General features: G+C 35.8%; 1 long non-coding RNA gene across 20 annotated transcripts in view; it reads right to left on the reverse strand.

Moving 5' to 3' along the window:
* Nucleotides 1-15,948, reverse strand: part of LOC147502078 (uncharacterized) — a 36,889-nt gene extending 20,941 nt beyond the window's left edge. For 2 of the 20 annotated variants that reach the window (XR_015221589.1, XR_015221586.1), the window contains exons 1-4: nucleotides 15,451-15,939; nucleotides 15,214-15,288; nucleotides 7,708-8,126; nucleotides 7,486-7,555 (exon numbers count right to left, since the gene is read on the reverse strand). This is a non-coding gene — a long non-coding RNA (uncharacterized LOC147502078). Of the gene's footprint in view, nucleotides 1-1,012; nucleotides 1,046-3,959; nucleotides 4,376-7,485; nucleotides 7,556-7,707; nucleotides 8,127-15,213; nucleotides 15,303-15,450 lie in introns of all 20 variants that reach the window. The other 18 variants (XR_015221583.1, XR_015221585.1, XR_015221590.1 and 15 more) reach the window with 18 other exon arrangements.
* Between the last annotated feature and the right edge of the window lie 2,506 nt (nucleotides 15,949-18,454).

Here is an 18,454-nt window from a genome sequence, read left to right on the forward strand (position 1 = left end):
CCATAGTGGCCCTCGAATAATGGTAGATTAAACATTTCTTGATACTGATTTAAGGAAACTTTACCAAGGAATTCATCTATAATAATTCTCAACCAGTACTGAAACCGGGTTGAAAATGCTCACATAAACCAAATTGGCTGATTTCCAGAGTGAAGCTCCGCCAAGTAAGGGCCAAAAGTTCATGGATCAATGACATGTGGCAATCAGCAAGTAGGATAAGTATTTGCAATGAACATCTATAATTGTCTTCTACAAAAGGTTCAAAAAATGCCCTTAACAACTACATCTGCATGTGGAGTCGAAATCTACAAACGCAATATCTTCCTAAAAATAGTACCTCATACTCTTCTAATAAGCTTGACAACATAGCAGATCATAATTTAAGTGAAATGACTCCAATACGTGTTCGGGTAAGTAAGCTACAAATAGCACTACCTCACCTTCCTAACAGAGCACTTAAATTAAGTTTTTGAAGTACTCCTTTTCTCTATATCTAGAAAATATTCCACTGCAAGAAAAATGCCAGTTTAACGACCATTCTGGTGATTCTCTTATTACACAGGGTCTTCCTAATACAATATTAAAGGAGGTTATGTTGTCAGGCTATGTACAAATGATGCCTGGCGATCATAAACCCACGCATTAGGAAGTCATGTATGTTTATAGTCAAAAAAAATTGACAGAACTATCGCCTGATAGTAGTTGTCCTAGTTCTGCAAGTAAAGGATTCAATCTGATTATAAAATATCTTTATGGCTGCAGAATTTCAATAAATAAAAGGTACAACCATGTGAACAGCATTAACTCTTTTTGTTTAATATAGATAATACGTATTTATTGGTATAATAAAAAAGATTACATCAACCAAGACATTATCCTTAAGACACTATCCATAGAATAGTATATCAAGCCCCATAAACCCCGAATATCCCATCTAAACCTGTTTACAGAACTAAAATCCCTGACCCTTAATGCCCACCCCCACCCAACAACAACAATAGCAGAAACTCACCATTCCTTTCCTCCATTCTGGCCTTCAACCTGCCTGCACAAACCGGAGAATCCTGCTTCAAATAACCTACTAAAGTAGTCACATGCCCATGTATTCATTCCCAATCCCAGCACCCTCATATCTACTAAAACTGTTCAGCATATGTATTGTGCAGACAAACCTTGTTAGGATATTTGGCCTATCTGAGATGGTAAATTCTAGACCATTTTAAGGTAAGCACTCGATCTGGGAATATATATATGGTCAGGCTACTATGTTGACAACCACACATTGAAATGAGCTGATTTTTTTGGAGATCATATCCATAGTGGGGAGATCATATCTACCAAAAATCGGCTATTAAATCATTGTGTTTAGTAGGGGAGTCAATTCGGGGTGTCATTTAGGGGTGTCAACGTATATATATTTGGGTATATATATACCCAAATATGGTAGCAGTATCCTATCTGATATGTTAGTCCTACACTAAGACGAGGTACAACAATAAGATTCTAATGAAGGAATCGAAATCAACCAAGGGCTATCTCACAGCTACACAGCATGCCAAAATAACCTTCTTGACTTGTGACTGCAACTCGTACACATAAGAACTTTCGGGTAAAGTGACTTTGCCGTTAGCAAATGAACCAGAAAGAGCATACTGAGTTAAACTCCTGAAGATATGAGTTACAATTCTCATATTGTAATAATCTCTATTATAAATGTAGGTGGTCAAAGAATCTTCTGCTATGAAAAGCTAAACAATCATCTGAACCATTGTGACTGGAAACTCAATAAAGACGAGTGTTTCCTAAACAGTGTCCAACCATTACAGTGATATCCCATTCTTGAACAATACCTCAAGGCACTCATGAGTTCAGATCCTCTCTCAACATGCAGGGAGCACATAAGTGCCACAGTTTCATTCTGAAACCACCGCATCGTGACCATCCAGAACTTCCAAACATATTACAAACAATTGTGACAGCTTATTTTCATCAGATTAATTCTTTCCATTTCTAACAGATACTTAAAGAGTTCCCAATTGACATCAATGCACCATCTGTTCATGATGTAGATTAAACCAGCAGATGCAACAATTGTTAAAAACCACACTTTATTAAAAAGTAAACAAGAACCCGAGTTCTTCAAAGAAAACGAAGTCTCCTTTTTAATCTTTATTCATCAACATGAAGTCAGCTAAAATGTTTTCTCTATTACAAAAGATCTGTCTTGCTATTCAAGACCCCACCAAAATCGAAACTCCTAACGTAGCCTGACCCTATTTAAACCTGGGGAATTTCCAGACTTTCTTACACAAAATAAAAAAAAAATAATAATTAATAAACATCAAACCCATAGATTCACCTCATCAATCTCCCATGCTAAGAAAATTTTGACCTCAAATTGAAGGCAATCCAGGACCTGACTAGTAGACCATGGCACTGACCACACCATCCTCCCGAGGTTGCACAGAATTCGTCCACAAGTTTTACCCTTGTAGCGGCTCACTGAGCTGAAAATTGTCAATCTAAAAACGATCGAAAGTTGGCTTATACATCTATCTTGATGACTGATATATACCCATCAATACTAATGTCAGAAAAAATCTCCAAAAGAATTCCTTGAAATACTTAATTGTCAATCTAAATACTGGAACCACATTTTGGTCATATTGGTCAAGAAATCAGACCAAACAGGACCAGGAAAATTCGCAACTTTAACCTTTTGGGTGTCAATAGAAATATACAATGATAATTCTGGAGAGTAGGGTTTTTTATTTGCTCGTCAAACATCTACATGAAAATCTGCAAACCTTTCAGATGTACATCATAATTCTTCGCATAAACGCCTTTCCAAATAGGGAACATAAAGGACAATATATCACCAAGGTCGTTATCCAAAATTTGAAAGAAATCCACGGGATTATAAATATCAAACCTATTGATTTTATGGTGGAAATAGCTTTATCAATCGGGAAGAGATCTACAGGAATGGAAACCTCAACTTGCTCTTCAAACACCTCCCAGAAAGGATCTTCTTTAGCTACCTCCATATTAACACGTATGCAAGAAGATTTATTAACAAGTTCATCCCTAAAAACTAAGAAGAAATCAGCAATATCAAAAACTTCAGAGTTTCAAACTTTTGTCCAGTTAGTCTCACCATTTTCTTCATCAAACATGTGAACAAAATAATCAACCTCTTCATTTTCCTTGAGGCTTCTTTGTTCATCTGCAACTTCAGCAAGATCATGATTAATATCTTCTAGAGACTTTGTCAGATCGGAAAACTTATATACAACTTTCTCAATCAAATCCAATTGTTGTACTGCTGGTTTAGACGTTCTCTCAAACACAATCCTAGGGTATGCATAGGGATTCTGACAACACGGTTGGTAAGGAACAGCATATTGATGAGTATGCCATGATCTGTATTTTGACAAAGGAAGAAACAAAATTCTACTTGACATAAGCCAATAAACCTCTCTCTCAAAAAAATAAGAAAACACCTGATGGTTTGAGTGCTCAACACTGATGGACGCTATGAGTGGTAGACTGGTAGTGCTGCGGCTGCTGTTGCTACAGAATTTATGGAACCCTTAACAGCAGTGGTGAACTTATGGTTGCAATGAAAGTGCCTAACAGGTCTTAGCAGAATTTATTGCAAGTGCCCCGCTTACCCAACTAATCAAACCAGATAGTGGTGTTTGCCCAATAGCTGTTGGCATGGTATGGCGGCGATTAGTGTCCAAGGTTGCAAAGAAAGGAGTAGCAAAGGATATGGTCCGGTACCTACAGGATTTTCAATTCGGTGTTGGTGTACCTAGCGGTGTAGAAGCAATTTTGCATGTTGTCAATCACATGGTCCACGCCAATAGGAAAACACTTCTCTCAGTATGATGCTAGTGAACTTTCAAAATGCTTTCAACCTTGTTGACTGAGGATCTATGTTAAGAGAAGCTTACCTTCGATGTCTAGCTATAGCTCCATGAGTAGAATACATGTACAGTTAACCAGCTAAGTTGTATTTGTGACAGGATTATATTTGGTCATCAACTGGTATTCGACAAGTTGATCCTCTAGGGCCACTCATTTTCTCCTTGGACAATGGGACCTTGATTGGTGAAACAGAGCAAGTCGCAACAGCAATGCATATCATTCAGGAAGGAGAGCCCAGTCTTGGACTCATCCTCAGCGTGGCCAAGACAGATCTTTCGGCCATTAGTAGACCCTTGTTGCTCCAACCCTGATCTCTTCCGTCCAGGCATATCATGTACTCAGCATGGTGTTAAGTTGCTAAGAGGGACAGTCAGCACAGATGCATTGTTTATCCAAAGCCTTGCCCGAAAAAGAGTTGGAGAAATCCTTGCGTTTAATAAACCTGTTACCCAAATTGAAAGATTCACAGTGTGTGAGAAAATCTTGGGTTAATAAACCTGTTACCCCAGTTGAAAGATTCAGTGTGACTTGATTTTGGTTCAAGCGGGGACAGGGCTAGTAAAACTTGTGCTCCCTTCGGCGCACTTCAAGAAAGAAGACGAATTTTTTGACCACTCTTCGCCCTTCAGGTCATTGTTGTCTCAAATGGACCCAGTTTTGATCGTCTTCAGTGGCGCCTATCAACGCTTCTATGACTTGGTGACCGTGGTATCTACTGCAGATGTTAGTAGATTTTCATTTGTTGCCTCGGATTAGTGCCTGTAACGATCCACCTCATCCTACCACACTGACCATGCCGATACTCCCCACTTAGCCACTGCGAACCTCCCTAAGGGGTTTTGTCCAAATAGGACTTCCCAGGACGTCACCCATCCAGAAAACTACTCCTGCCTCCTCAGCCAATTGTGCTTGAAAAGGCCTCGACGTCAAAACTTAGATAATTAGTCATAACCAAAATGTTTGGACAACCACCTAAGAAAAGTGAGATCACACTAGGGCGCAACCGTCACCCACACTGCCAGAGGTCCACAGTGGCTAAGTGGGAAGTATTTGAGTGTCTTCACATACAACAGATTTTCTCCTTGCTATTCCTATGGAGGGGCTTGGATAGTCCTATGGAAGGGCTTGGACAATGTATATCCCCAGTTCAATATTGAGTTGTTCTCTGCTATCGCCTCGTGATTCCATTATCTGTTGATGAAGCTTTATGCCCCATAAAAAGAATCAGTTACCTGAATCAGTTACAACCATCACTTCATGACCATTTCAGTTGTAGTTAGTAAGCACATGTTATAGATGTATCCAATGTGAAAAGTGGATGACAAATTGAGATAGCTTTGTGAATTTGTTGAGTCCAAATCACTCTTTGAGAATATAACTACATGTCACATACTCAGGACAGTCAACACGACTAACTTGGAGAGCTAGGAACAAACTGCAAGAACCCGAGGTCTGTGAATGATGAATGTCATGGACGTGTCAAACTAGACTTATGTGATTATGTCCCCAAGTTCTCCTGGGCCTAGACATCAATTTTAGGTTCTGACCATGATACTTGGTCAGGGGATTCTACTAACAATGTAAAAATCCGCTTTTGGGTTCGAGCTCTACCAATTGGAACCCCAACAACAAACGAGTAAGTCCTAATCCAATGCTCTTTATCATTTTCTTTATGCTCTTTGGACTTCCAACCAATCGTATCTCCAGATGGGACGCATGTCAAACACATAAGATATTAGACTCTCATATTGCTGCAGAAGCTAACCCCACCAATCCACCATGCACTAATTCAAGAAAAATGTACAAACTTATCACCAATATAATTTTTTTCACGATACCCATGATTTTACCATCAATAGCATGGTGACAAGTGGCGACAATTACAATGTGGAAGTCAACAAGTCAAAAAATGCTCTAATGGTCATCAAAGTCCATTAATGCCATTAATATCAACATAACCACAAACTTAAATTCAACCACGAGTTACACTTTGATCTCTTATAAATTCGGAGGATTCTTCATTATCAAAACACATACAAGGAAGTTCACAACCACCAGTCCTCTACTCTTTTCCACCATCTCAATTGTAATATATACACACAATTTCATAACAATAAAATCATTTCCCATTCTGTGAGTACGTGGGCAACTATCAACGCTGAACCACCTAAATACATTTGTCATGTTTCTATTTCTTTAGCAAATTCTATTTATAACAAATGCCAATTTCGCTCTAGAAATTAAAATTTACATTTGGCGTTGTCTGGGGGACATAACAAAAATTCATGTTCCTTTACAAGTTCAACAGTTGAACAGTTCAAAAACGACACAAAACATGCTCATGTTGATCAAACCCAGTAGCATATTTAACAAAGTTGTGCTCTATGCAATGGGGCGAGTTACAACGTTTCACCAAATAGCAGTGGAGCTGGCTGATAGATAATTGTTCTTCATTGTCTTGGGTGAGTTAATTACATGAGCATGTTATTAGACGACTATCGTTACATGCATGGTCTTTATAACTCGCATTCCATGCACCATGGTGGTTAACCGTTATTGGAATGGCCAATAGCAAGTTTGACCAAACTATTTACCACCTATGTGCATTTATATACCATATATATCTCTTATAAAATGCTTTTAATGTTGTATTGTATATCTTTCTCATGAATCATGTGGGCATACCACTTCTGAGTTTTTACCATATCCTTAGACCATGAGTAACCTAGCTTATTAAATGTACATAGCATACATAAATTTCTTATTTGGCTATGATACATGTACAACAACCCTTGTACGTTATTCCACTCTACGTGATATGCAAATTTCACCATGGGAATTGCTTATGACACGTGAATTCTGCTACTCACTATTATCTCATATATATAGATGTGCTCACACACGTTTTTGCTACTAATGAACTTCTTGTAGCTCGATCATTACAAGACGACCAAATTATGCACGCTAAAGGCTACAATTATGCTCCATAATGTATATCATTGAACTATTCCACTCACCAACAATAGGTTGCAAACTTGGGTTACTAAAACACCCAGCTCGCACCTCAACATAGTTCTCATGCCGCAACAGCTGAGCTCATACACGAAACAACACATTCGAATAAGCCTTCTAATTTGTATACAACTTGTTAACTCGTTCAGGGCTGTCAATCAAATCGGTCTCATGTCACACAACTTACTGGGAGCACAACAAACTCTCAACTGGTGGCTTATTTTCTCGACAACCCAACAAATATCAAGCTATCTAGAGGAGGCTGTGTAAGTACATGATTTTACCACCAATAGCTTGGGGACAAGTGGCGATAGTTGACTTTGGGATTATATGCACCACTACAAAAACAATTCCAAATAAACATCACCTAAAGTTCATATTTCCTAGTTAACCTAGATTGATCATTACCAAAAACTAATAATAGAAGGCACCGTTTATGATCTGAACTCTGAAGTCATTGAAGATAGGTAACTTCTACGACTGTGAAGTGTAAACACATAAAATTCACTAGAAAACGAAAAATGGAATCATTCTCTTTACCTGAGATGAGAAAAGCATGACAAAGCACCATCCAGCACCTTTGTTTCTTTGCAGAATTCTAGCTGAACTGCTACAGAGTGAGAACAAGTGATGTTAGACAAATATACATAAGGAAAAAGATAAAAATAGTAAAATTCTAACAACCATGTGTTACTGCGTAAGAAGACAAAAACACGAACAGTTAACAAAGTGAGTTAGGATTCAAGTAATAAAGAACCTTACATAGTGAATCAACATGAAAATATTTATAACACAGTTCGGTACGTAATCAGCATTGATCGTTTTACACAGATTCATCAAACACGAAGAGAACAGACATAACATTTGAAGAATTAAGGGGACAAACAACGAAGAAGATGAAGATGAAGATGAAGATGAAGATGAAGAGATCTGGAAAAGAGAAAGTGAGCTGGAGAATGAAGTTTTGACATGATGAAGAGAGTAGTAGTGGAGAGTAGATAAAGAAAGAAGAAACTAGAAGAAGCTAGAAGAGAAAAAAGAGACGATGGAAAAAAATATCTATTCAGAATTTCGGTTGTGAGGGATTATTTTATAGCAGAAGACCTGATGCCCCCACTTTCATCTCCACGTGTCTCCTTTTATTTTATTTTTCCTTCTCCTCGTTTTTCTCTTTCTGCGTTCTGGGGAACAAAAAAGAGAGCGAAATCAAAGCAATTCCACAGGGACTTACTGATTTTTTGTTATACAAAATGTCGCGGAAGTTTATGTAATACTAATTTATACATGTTGCGTCGAAATTTAGCACTACCGATTTCTTCAATAATTCAATGTATAGATTGTCGATTTTGATTGACTGAATTTTACATGTTGTGTCGAAATTTAGCACTACTGATTTTCTTGACTCGAGAGAAGATCATTGTTGGGCATTGTACTCGCATCAGTTCGCCAAGTTGTAAATAGTTAAAATGAAAATTGTTAAAAAAATTAAAGAGAAACAATTTTTTGTGAATCTCTCATTAAGAAAAGAGAAACAATTTTCTAAAAATATAAAAGATATACAATTCCTATACATAAATTTTAGTTTTTAAATTAAGAAGACTATCCTAAAATTATTGAAGAAGGATGTGGTTCAATTTTAATAGAGATTAGAAAGTCAATTGTAATTAATAAATAGGAGAGATGTAATTTAAATAAACATAAAGAGGTGGTTCTAAAATCTTAAAATTGAGAGATTATAAATATATTGTTCGGTTGAAAAGTGTGGTTCCTACAAACCCGGCTATCATATAGTGTAGAGATGTTAGTGTAGTACACAAGCGCTATTGGAAATTTTTAATGACTTCCTAGTAAAATATAATGAATATCATATTGTCACAAGAGGAGAGCCTTAGAAAGTTAGGAATACAATATGGGAGACGGTGCTATAACTTTTAAAAAATTAAATAAGCTTATTTCTTAGTGAAAAATTATGAGCGTCATACATTCATATAATCATCGCCATCTCGGGACGGAGCCTTGGGGAGTTAGGAATAGAATATGGCCATATGGGAGACAATGTCATAACTTAACAAATTAAATATGCTAAGTACTATGAAGTAAAAACTGGTGAACAAACAACGTGTTTTTGTCATGTAAATAACAAGTATCATGGTTGTTGGGACGACTCAATATCTATCATTTTTCCAACGCATAATTATACTCTACCGCCTAGCATTTCGGAGCTAGGCAGTTTAAGCACCTATTAAGCCCCTCGACCGATCCGATCAAGAAAAAATTTAGAAGTCTGAGCGGGTGTTATAAAATGGCGATTTCTTCCGCTTAATCGGCAATTAATCGGAAAATTAGTATAAAAAAAGCGTCGGTTAATAAGTTTGAGTCGGAATAGGTTTTTTTTTTTAAAAAAAAAATTAAGCCCAAAAAAAAACCCAACAAAGAAAAGTCCGCGAATCTATATATTGAAAACGTTTCACTTCACCGATAAAAAATAATCAAAACCGTAAAAAGTGAAAAACCACCAAAGAAAACTCTTAGGCCAGCTAGCATTCCACCACTCAGACTTGTAGTTTTTTTATTTTATTTTGTTTTAGGTTGTTATATCACTTATATGTGACATGTATTATAGATTAACTAAAGAGATTAATTCCAATTAATCGCTATAAGCTCTTGGAGCGACTTGTTTCCGATTAACGCTTAAACTACACAGTTTTAGAACAAACTAAGATTCAGGTGTTCTACACGTATCTCGTCTGCGGTGTCCTAATTACATTTTTCTTGGATATATAATTACCACACTTTTGTAACTAATACAATGTAAAAGTTGTTGTCCCCCAAGTGTCTCATACTATTTTAACATGCACATCTACCATTGGCTGTGCTGTATTATTGAACTTAATTATGTTGAGGCTCAAATGAGTCTTAAAGTATGTTCATGTTTCCTGATAATACAACATGGGGAATGGTAGCTCAGCATGTCTACTGCCTTACTACTTGTACACAGTCCAATCGTGTCCCTATTCCCCACAAAAATAATGAAGGTGAAGTACAACCGTGATTCAAAGCTGCAAAAGTAAATGCAAAACCCAAAAAGTGCGAGTTTCACCCCACGCACAGTGCCAGACACAACTAGAATTCGCGTCCCACGTACAAAACAAAGCCACTTTTAGTCCTTGACTGGGTTTACAAGTGGTCTGTGGTATGAAATAGACTTGGACATCACTTCAATTGTGTCTGGAACAAACAAGGACACCGTGAGAGGGTGCGACATCCATTGCCAATTGCGTCCTATGTTTCTATCTCTTGGGAATTGTCTCTACTTAAAACATAAAAAAAGTCTTATATATTTTGCCAGTCATCCTCCACTCTTACTCCCTCCATTCTCTCTTTTCCAACCTCTTTTTTCCACCAAAATTAACATAAAACCTATCTTTCTTTCATTTACAATTTTTTTTATCACTAACCAAACCACCAAAATCTCCCCACCTTTTATTTTTTTTCTTATTATTATTAATCTTATTCTTCTCTTCATTATTTCTTTCTTCTTCTTCTTCTTCTTTTTCTTCCTAACATCAGTGTAGACAGGGCCAGGAATTCGATCGGGGAGGGCCAAAAATCCCAATAGATTACAACATAAAGTAAACAAAAAATGTCAACATAGCCAGCCCACCATGTTTCAGGCCTAAGAAATAAAGATGGATCTGGGCGACCCAAACACTATCATCTCTACCCGCTTGCAAACATCCATCTCCTTCTCTACACTACTATATTTTTTTTTATCAAAATTTAAAGGGGGGCAGTGGTTTCTGCTCTCCCCCCTCCGGTGGTTCCGCCCCTGAGTGCAGACCGCCTTCGCAGTTTTCTAATATAATATCCTCTATAATCAATTCATCGCGCCACCATCATCATTAGGGGTGTCTACAACAACTGGAAAACCGACCAAACCAATCTGAACCGATTATTTTCTAGCAGGTCCTGTTTGATTTTCAGTTCCTAAATATTAAAACCGAACCGAAAACACAAGTAATCATTATTATCCTTTTATCTTTTTCTTCTTCTTCTTCTTTTTCACTAGCAACATCACCATCTCCTTTATTAAAACTTTATTTTAATTTTGTCTCCACTTTTATAGTCTCTATTTACTAATACAATGTCACAAATGCACAATGGTATCGTAGTTGGTCTTGGCATTCAAGGGTCACAAGTTCCCACTGAATTCATGCATAGTCTCCATTAGTATGTGTGGCTTTCAATGCCTCTACTGTTAAACCATTACAATCAAACTTCTTATTACGTGGCAAAACAACACTACTACTAAAGTAGCACGCCAAAATTATTCTGACTTGAAATTTTCTCATCTCCAATTTTCAAAATTATATATAAATGTTGTTTCTCACTTTTTTTTTTTTTTTTTTTTTTTTTTTTTTGGTCTCACTCTCACACTCATTCCAATTCTCACATGCATTATCCCAAAATCTCAAAATTTTCATTCAAAATCAGCATTAGAAATCTTATAGCATCATAAGAAAAAAAAACCCAAATCTAATTCTCTACAATTACCCCTCATTCTCATTCTCAAAATTTTATGTGCTCTTTCCGCTCATTTTTACCATACTCATCTCAATCTTTCTCATCTCATTTTGCTTTTTTCCTTCGCCGAACCGCTTAAGGTTCACGGTTTGAATTTAGATGGTCTTAAAACTTGTTATCTTATTGATTTCATTAAACCCAAACCTTTTGCAATCGAACTAGCCCAATATGTCAACTTGTAAGTCCCTAGTAATATTTGGGGGTGTGCACGATTCAGATCAGGTCGTTTTTTAAGTAAAACCAACGTCGAACCGAAGTGGTCGATTTTAGATATTTCAATTCGGTTCAGTCTGTTTTCAGTTCTCAATAACAAGCGAAAGAAAACTACATCCAAAAAAATTATCTAAAAAAAATTATAAGAGATTTTTATTTTTTTTACTATTTCTCTACGACTCAATCAATAATTAGTAATGAAGATTGGTTTTAATTAGTTTTGTATGTGATATTTTTAAGTTTTTCATTTAATAGCCACACTAAACCTTGTAATAGGCTAATAGCATCTCAAAACCTCAAAATCACAATAGGAAAAAAATTCAAAACCACAAATTGTTAAAATTATCTAATTACTAAAGATGGAATTTATCATTTAATGGTTAAACGTTTAAATTATTTAACCTAATAACTAATACAATCAGTTCGGTTTTATTCGGTTTCAAAAGTTTACAAATCGAGAACTGAACTGAAGATGTCGGTTTTCTAATTTTTCCAAACCGCACCGAACTGACATCAATCAAAAAAACCGACTAAAAATGCTCGATTTGGTTCGTTTTGGTCAGTTTTAATGCTTACTCCTAATAAAATTATTCCTCATTTCTAGTGGAAGTAGGAATGCCAAACCACCTAAGGGTGTGTTTGTTAACGGGCAAATGGGGGTGGCTAATTGTATTTTCCCATTATAAGTACCATTTGCCAATGTTTGGATGTATTTAAGGGCATTGGCAAATACAATTTAGAATTAGCTGGCAAATCAAATTTTCCCACTATAAGTGGGAAAATAGAAAACACCTCCCCCAAAGTTGGATTAGCCACCCGGTATTTTCTCACTAGAGTAGGAAAAATAGAAACACCTCTCCTTTTCGATCTCTCCTCTCTTTCTCACTGCCGCCTCTCTTGCTCGATCAACTCGCTCTCTTCTTAGGTATTCTCTCTCACTCTCATCTCTAATCTCTCTTCTCTATTTCTCTCTCAAACTATCGGGCTCTCTTTCTCTCAATCTCTCTTTCTCTCTCAAACTCTCGGTCTCTCTTTCTCTCAATCTCTCTGTCTCACATTTTTTTTTTTTTTTTTTTTTTTTGTTTCTATCTTTCTAAGATTTAATATTCGTTCTCCAGCTCCAGTTCCAACTCTCGCCGCTTTAATTTCGTTTTTTAGGTTTTAATTTAGTTTGCTTTCATTTTTGCAAACAAATACTGACAAATCTATAGTGGGTAAACACTGGCAAATCTTATATTTTCCCACTATAAATTTGCCATTTTTTTTTTCGCTAACAAAAAGAAGTTTGCCAGTTAACAAACACACCCTAAATACTTGTATCATATTTCTATTTCTTTAGCAAATTTTATATAAAATGCCAATTTCACTCAAAAATTGATATTTACACTCTACTGTGCAAAAAACCGGAAGAACCAACAAAACCGGTCGACCCTAATCAAAACAGGCTGGTTTTCAAGTACTGACGGTTCGGTTGAAAAAATATAACTCGACTTGGTTAGTTCAGTCCTCGGTTTTCAAAAGCAAAAACCTTAACTTTTAAACTCGAACCGAACCGACTTTTTGTTAAAATATAATAAATGTGCTTCTAGCCCTTAGATCTTAGACGGTTGTATCTTTAATTAAAATAGTAACCCTAAAAACAAACTTCCTAACCCTAAAAGCAAACTTTCTAGCCGCTCTCATCTTCTCATTTCTCAAACAACATTTTCTTTTAGCCACCCATCTTCTATCTCACCTCCAATTGTTTTCCTCTCTCTCTCTTCAAGAATTGATTTGTAATGAATCAAATTAATGAAGGTTCAATGAAAATAGATGTTTTAGATGAAAATTCGGAAGATATCAAATTGAATGAATTTAGTTATATTCCTCAAAATTGATATAGTAACTATTCATTTTTTTTCTTTGATTTTGCTTGAAATCAAAACTTATTTCATTGTTATGAAATAACCGAAAAAACCGAAAAAACCGACCGAAATATCAAGCAAAATCAAAGAAAAAAAATCGGTTCAGATCGGTTCCTAATTTGAATGGATCGGTTTGGTTTCTCATATTTGAAAACTGACAGAGTCGATTATCCAAACCGACCCGTGCACACCCCTAATTTAACTTAAATAAATTAGGTAATATGTCCTTAAATCAAATAACTCATATAGGCAAGAAAATTGCATCTATCAATTCCCCCTCCCCCCCCAAATAAAATAAAAAAATTTATAGAACTAGACATGCCCGCAAATCCAATATCCAACCAACGGCTATTGTTATTCTCAATTCCCCTTCCCCCACCCCAATAAAATAAAAAAAACTATGAGAACTAGACATGCCCGCAAATCCAATATCCCGCTATTGTTATTCTCGATTTCAATTTGTTTTTAGAGAAATCATAAAAAAGTTAACTATTTCCAAGTAAAATGGGAAAAGGCGGATAAAGATATGTCCAATGAGACCTAAAATGAGTCATGATCAAATTCAAGTAAAAATTGACTGCCCTAGTCTAAAGCCAAAAATAAAAAGTGCACCTAGTCAACATATTTCAAGACCTCTATTAAACATTTCTGCATCTAAAACAATTTTAAAAATGGGAACTACAAAGACTAAGAGTTCATTGTGCATATAAACAAATGATCTAGTTGACTTTAGGCTATCAAAAATTTCATATATGCACCACTACCAAAAAATTCCAAATGAGATAAATTTCATATTCCCTAAATATCGAGGCTAAAATAACTTTGACTTTAGGCCCCGACTTTTGGTTAAATTTTGGGGCCCTTTATAATTTTATACCCACTAGACCTACTTTAAAGGACTCAAGGTTATTAGTCCACTCAAACATTGGCCCACGTCCCATCTTTAAAAAGCATTTTTAAAGGGAGGGCGGTCTCTAGCGCTTAGGTTGGACTTTAGGCCCTAGAACTAGACATGCCCCGACTAAATCCAATATCCCGCTATTGTTATTCTCGATTTCAATTTGTTTTTAGAGAAATCATAAAAAAGTTAACTATTTTAAGATTTGAATGAGTTTAAAAGACTTAAATCTAATGTAAATTATCATGTCCAATGAGACCTAAACATGAGTCATGATCAAATTCAAGTCCAGTCCGGCCATTGACTGCCCTAGTCTAGAAGACCCAAAAACTAAAACACGCACACACAATAAACAGCAAAAATGGGAACTACAGCACTAAGAGTTAAACATTGTGCATATAAACAGTCGATCTAGTTGACTTTAGGCTATCAAAAATTTCATATATGCACCACTACCAAAACAATTCCAAATGAACTTCGCCTAAATTTCATATTCCCTAGTTACTTCTAACTTCTAAAATAACCTAGGTTGATCATTACCAAAAACTAATAATAGAAGGCACCGTTTATGATCTGAACTCTGAAGTCATTGAAGATAGGTAACTTCTACTGTAAACATAAAACACATAAAATTCACAAGAAAACAAAAAATGGATTCATTCTCTTTACCTGAGATGAGAAAAGCATCACAAAGCAACCATCCAGCACCTTTGTTTCTTTGCAGATCGACTTCTAGCTAAACTGCTACACAGTGAGAACTACTAGTCATGTTAGATAAATATACACAAGGAAAAAGGTATAAATAGTAAAATTCTAACAACGATGTGCTGCAGTGTAACTGTGTAAGAACATAAAAACACGAACAGTTAACAAGGTGAGTTAGAATTCAAGTAATAAAGAACTTACATAGTGAATCAACATGAAAAGATTTATAACAAAGTTCGGTACGTAATCAGCATTGATCGTTTTACACATTTTCATCAAACACGAAGAGAATAGACATAACATTTGAAGAATTAAAGGCACAAACAACGAAGAAGAAGAAGAAGATGAAGAGATCTGGAAAAGAGAAAGTGAGCTGGAGAATGAAGTTATGACATGATGATGAGAGTAGTAGTGGAGTAGATAAAGAAAGAACTAAGAAGAAGCTAGAAGAAAAAAAAGAGAAGATGGAAAAAATATCTTCTGAGAACATCGTTGGTGAGGGATTACTTTATAGCGGAAGACCTGATGCCCCCACTTTCATCTCCACGTGTCAATCTCTCTTTTTCTCTTTTTCGACCTTTTCTTTCTTTCTTTCTCCTCTTTTTGTGTTTCTGCGTTTTGGGGAACAAGTGAATTTGTGTCGACTGTTCTAGATGAAATCAATCTGGCATGGATAAAGTGATTTTTCTGTACTACAAAATGTCACCTGAAGTTTAAAAGATTGGCATTGAAAAAATAGTGAGTCCATATTTATCTGTGAAGTATCTAAAGGCATTGCCGTGGCATTATTTTGGAATAGCACTATTGATTTCTTGAATATAAAGATATAAAATTATGTAAGAGAAGATCATTGTTGCATTGTACTCTTATGTCGGTGAAGTACCACTATTGGAGATATTTTCATGACTTCCTAGTAAAATATTATGAGCATCATACATTCATACGCGTCTCAAGAGAGGGCCTTAGGATTTAGGAAGTTAGGAATACAATATGGGAGACAGTGTTATAACTTAAAAAAATTAACTAAGCTAATTTATTTGTAAAATATTATGAGCATCATACGCGGCTCAAGGGAGAGCCATAGTAAGTTAGGAATAAAGTGATTTTTCTGTACAAAATGTCACCGGAAGTTTAAAAGATTGACATTGAAAAAATAGTGAGTCAATATTTATCTGTGAAGTATCTAAAGGCATTGCCTTGCATTATTTTGGAATAGCAGATTGTTGATTTTGATTGACTGAGTTTTACCTGTTGTGTCGAAATTTAGCACTATCGATTTTTTGAATGTAAAATATGAAGAAATAAAATTATGTAAGAGAAGATCATTGTTGCATTGTACTCTTATGTCGGTGAAGTACACCACTATTGGAAATATTTTCATGACTTCCTAATAAAATATTATGAGCATCACACATTCATACGCGTCTCAAGAGAGAGCCTTAGGAAGTTAGGGCGACAGTAGGGGAGACAGTGTTATAACTTTAAAAAATTAACTAAAGCTAATTTCTTGGTAAAATATTATGAGCATCATACGCGGCTCAAGGGAGAGCCAGCAGTAAGTTAGGAATACATTAAAGCTAAGGCACGGTCAGTAGTACTATAAAGTAAAAACAGGTAAACAAACAACGTGTTTTTGTTACGTAAGTTACACGTATCTTGGTTGTCAATCATAGGACGACTCCATAATATCGATCATTTTCCAACACCCAATTATACTCTGCCGCATAGCATTTCGGAGCAAACTGAGATTCGGGCTTTCTCCACGTATCTCCACCCAGTTACATTTTTCTTGGATACAGACTTACTCCACTTTAACCGATATAATTGGTCACATCACCAGGGGTTTAAGAGATGTGGTTAATTATTAAAATTAGTAAGCGGTTTAACAATACAATTAACAACAAAATTATACATTCAGCTGTAAAGGTTGTTGTACCCCCGAGTGTTTTACTATTTTAGCATGCATCTACCATTGGCTCGTGTTGTGTTGTCGAACTTAATTATGTCGAGGCTCAGAGTCATTTTTCAAATGAACCTTCGAGCCAATGGCATATCTACAGCCCGAATACTTGTACACAGTCCAATAGTACAAATCGTCCCTATTCTCCACAAAAAAACAATGAAAGTGAAGTCCAATCATGCTTCAAAAGTTCAAAGCAATCCCAAAATATCGAATTCGGTGAAATATCCAAAAACTTATATATATCAAAAATATCAAAATATCTATTTTTTTGTTGACTAGTTAAATTTTTGTTTTGTATTGTCGATATATCGGAAATATCATCGATTATATCGAAAATATTGTCAATATATCGGTCAAAGTCAACAATATTTAGTAAAAATCGATCAACAATATCGGTCAAAGTCAACAATTTATATCGGATATATCGGTCGATATATCGTTGTATCGAAAATTGTGATATATATTGGGAAAAAAATAATTCAATATTCGGTTGAGATATATCGAATATATCTATATCGGTGTACAAAAAAAACGATATATATCACCGATATATTGCCCATATATAGGATATATCGGCGATATTTTGGGCCTTATTTCAAAGCTGCAAAAGTAAATGCAAAACCCAAAAAGCACAAGTTTCACCCCACACTCGGTGCTAGACACCACTAGGAATTCATCGCCCCACATACAAAGCAACTATGAGTCCTTGAGTAGGTTTTCAAGTGGTATGAAATGGACTCTCACCACTTTCAATGGTGTTTGGAACAAACAAGAACACCGAGAGTGTGAGACGCCAACACAAAACCCCCCCAATTTGTCTCAGTTTCATTACTGGTCTTGATTTTATTCTCCCCCTATCACCACCACCACTATTATTAAGGGCGGAGCCAAGGGTCAATAGTACAAAATATCAGGATATAGCAAAATATCGTAGATATTGTGGATATTTCTTTATATATAATGATATATAATATATATTTATTTGAAATATAATGGTAATTTTTTTTTTTGCTTGGTAAGGTGAAAATATATTAAAGAAAAAACAAAATAATGGTTATGAAATCTTGCCAGAGCAATCTCTCAGTTACAAGTTCATAACCATCCATAGATATCTCTATAAAGGAGGCATTAACATATTCTACTAAAATGCTCAAATGGGCATTCCCATTTGAGTAGCCATGCGGCTTTCCTACAAAAAACAGAAAACCGTCGACGGGAAGAGCAGCTCCAGCTTTAGCAAGG

This window comes from Coptis chinensis, chromosome 4 (genome assembly GCF_015680905.1).
Source record: "Coptis chinensis isolate HL-2020 chromosome 4, ASM1568090v1, whole genome shotgun sequence".
NCBI classification, from domain to species: Eukaryota; Viridiplantae; Streptophyta; class Magnoliopsida; order Ranunculales; family Ranunculaceae; genus Coptis; species Coptis chinensis.